The following is a 3,694-nucleotide window of genomic DNA, read 5'->3' on the forward strand; positions in this document are numbered from 1 at the left end:
CCAGAGGGGCTTGGGGCAGCTATTCAGTTCTGTTCAGATCTCGAGAGAATTAGCTGATGAGATGGCCAGGGCAAAGATAGATCTGGTGGTGGGCCGGTTGGCCAATATTACCTTGCAGTCGACCCTGCTAGAGCGGATCAAGGAGGGGCAGTTAGCATATGCGCAGCTTCAGGAAGTTAGGCAGAATGTCTTAGCAGGGTTAGCTCAGGATTATTCTGTTTCTGAGGCTGGTATGCTTCGATATCAGGGGCAAATTTGTGTTCCGGCATATGAGCGGATCAGACGAGAGATACTAGATGAGTCTCACACTACACCATATTCGCTTCATATGGGTACCACAAAGATGTATCAGGACCTACAGACATTATATTGGTGGCCTGGGATGAAGAAGGATGTGGTAGAATATGTGGTTAGATGTTTGACATGTCAGCAAGTGAAGGCTGAGCATCAACGACCAGCAGGGTTGCTTCAGCCTTTGGGTATTCCTGAGTGGAAGTGGGAAGACATTACGATGGATTTTGTGGGAGGTCTACCCAGGACGGTGGGACTTTGTGACTCGGTGTGGGTAATGGTGGACAGATACACCAATCAGCTCATTTTCTACCAGTGAAGTCAACTTACACAGTGGAACAGTATGCAGAGTTGTATGTGAAGGAGATAGTTCATCTCCATGGGGTTCCTAAGTCCATCGTATCTGATCGAGACCCTATCTTTACCTCTAAGTTCTGGGGAGATCTGCAGAGAGCTATGGGGACACAGTTGAAGTTTAGCACCGCGAGTTTCACCACTGCGAGGGGTGAAGAGATTTGGAGTAAAGGGCAAGTTGAGCCCTCGGTTTGTTGGACCTTTCGAGAATTTAGAAAGGATTGGACAGGTGGCTTACAAGTTGGCCTTACCACCGTCATTGTCGGGAGTTCATGATGTATTCCATGTCTCTATGTTGTGAAAGTATGTCTTAGATTCGACACATGTATTGAACTATGAGGATTTAGAGTTACAGACAGATTTGTCCTATGAGGAGCGACCGGTTCCGATTTTGGACCAGAAGGATAAAGTTCTGCAGAACAAGACAATTTCGTTGGTTAAGGGCCTTGATTAGTGTGCCGGGAGGGCATAATTGGTTTATGTGTGAATTTATTAACTTAACGTGTGATTAGATGATAAACATGCTTGTATGTTTATATGAATGTAAATGTGATTATATGTTAAATTTGTGAGAACCACATTATTATGTGGGTAAATCTGCAGCATGCGACTCGAGGCGATCCTAGGGAGCTAGTTAGTGGGAAAGTCACAACGAGGCTTAATACTTGACTTGGGGCAAGTCAAGGGGTATTTCAGGTATTAGATGATTATTTGGGTTATCGGGTCATGGAAATAAATAATTGGAGATATATTTGAGGTTAGGAAGCTTAGGCAAGAATATTGGGGAATTTTACCATTTTTCCCTCGGGGACGTTTTTGGTACCCCGAGCCCCGGGATTAACTCAATTACCTAAGGATAGACTAAGTAAAAACCTCTTAACTTCGTGGAAATAGAGGAACCGACCCTCCCCTCTCTCTCTCTTCTTCTTTCTTCTTCTTTTTCAAGGAAAACCACTATAATCTAAGAAACTCATATGGAAATTATGTGATTTGAGCTGAAGTTTTGAGGGATTAGCTCAGTTCTAACTAAGGGAATTTAACCAGGACTAAGGTAAGAACTGAATTACACTCTTGATCATTAGAATTCTGTGTTTTGGCTGGTTTTTAAAGTGTTTATGGTTTTGATGTTTAAGGATTGAATTGAAGCTGAGAAGCTTGGGTTTTAGCTCAGAAATTGTTACGGAAGTGGTTCATCAAAGAAGGTAAGCTTCAATTCGTAATTTAGAGTTTAAATTCTGAGTTTGCATGACTGGTTTTAGAGTTCTTGAGCTGCTGGGTTTCAGAAATCTAAATGGGATCTTAATGAGTTTTTAAGCTAGGTTTTTGTTGGATTATGATGCTATAATCATGTTAAAAGTCTTGTGATCAATGGGTTTTGGAATTAGGGTGCTTTGGGGTGGTTTTGAGCAAGGTTAGAATATTAGGAATGGTGGATTTTCTGGGCACGAAGGTCTGGGCCGCAGCTCTGTTCTAGAGTGTCGCTGCCCTGCGAAGCAAGGAAGAGCCAAGGAGGCTCTTCAGTGGGGAAGCGCCGCGGTGCCACTGGGCAGGGCCGCGGCGCGTGTCTGTCTTCATAGAGGCGTAGCCTCTGTTTCAAGGGCGGGTCGCGGCATGGGTTTCAGGGGCCGCGGCCCTTAAGAGTATTTTTTATCTTTTGGAGGTTTTAAGCGCGGGAACCTAACCTAGGGTACTCCAGATCGATTCCACCAGTGTGTTTGGTGGAATTCGATGTCCCAGAAGCTAGAACTCCATCTGGAAATATTAACGCGGTTATTAATGGTACTCCCTATCTTGGTTGTGACTTGGTATTAAGCTAGGGCTTGGGAAGTGAATCGTGCTCGAGAGGCATCGCTCGTAATCAGTAAACTTGGAAATCAAAGGTAATAAAACTGCACCCTGTTGTGGATTTATTATGGGACTAAGGGTTCCCTAATCTGTATGCTCTTTAGAGGATGGTATTATGCCATGCAAATAGTAAACAAACGGCCTAAGAGTGCCGAGGTTTACACTTGCGCACAGGGCGCGGCTCGGCCACTGGTAGCTCAGGACAGCTTATTATGCACTGAGCTTGGTTTAAGCAAGCCGAAGTCAGTGGGATAAATCGAGGTCGCGACCTAAGGTGTCGACCCTTATTAATATGTGATTTGATTGTTGTTATTGGTTGGTGAATTGGTCATATTGTTTAGTTGTGTGTTGATTGGCTGAATCTTTGATTGTATCTACGTGCTATGTAATTAATGTGATATGTTAAGTATATGATCATGCTTTAAGGGCTTTTCAACTGTTATTATTGCTCGTTATATGATGTTATGTTTTCTTGTTGGGCCTTGGCTCACGGGTGCTTCATGGTGCAGGTAAAGGCAAGGGCAAGGTTGATCAGCCCTGACTCGGAGAGCTCTGAGAGTAGAATGTACATGAATAGCTGCTCAACCGCCACGGTTGAGGGGAGACAGGGACAGGAGAACCATAAGCTTCTGTTTTGCCTTTAGAAAGGCTTGTGGTTGTCTGTACACTGGAAATTTTGTAAGCAGACTTTTAAACGCTATTTCTTTTGGGATTCCATGTGTAAAATGTTTAATTATATGGAAAGTATCTTTTGAGACCAAAACCTTTTAACCCTAGCACATTAATGACTTTAGCAAACATGTTTTTAATCGGTTGACTTGATTAGCAAGTCCTGCACCTTTATAAATACACAGTGTAACGGTCTTGGATATCTAGGGCGTTACAAGTTTTGACTCCCAATTTGGTAGAATTTTTAGATCCTAATAAGGACTAGGCCAGGGGCTTACAGATTAGCCTTACCCTAGTATGGGTGGTGGCTCATAAGATGTTACTGGTGCCATTGGCAAGGGAAAGAAGTGTTAAGTATTACCGCTGGTGGGGGTGAGGAGACCCTAGGATTTCAGTGGAATTTACTTTGTAAGGAAAAGCCAGTGGAATTTTTATAAATGAGATAAAGTCTTACAGGATAAGACCGTCACTCTTGTAAAGGTGTTACAAAGAGATAGCAAGGTAAAGGACTAGACTCAAGGCTATAGTCAAATTT

Source organism: Humulus lupulus, chromosome 5, assembly GCF_963169125.1.
Source record: "Humulus lupulus chromosome 5, drHumLupu1.1, whole genome shotgun sequence".
Classification (NCBI taxonomy): domain Eukaryota; kingdom Viridiplantae; phylum Streptophyta; class Magnoliopsida; order Rosales; family Cannabaceae; genus Humulus; species Humulus lupulus.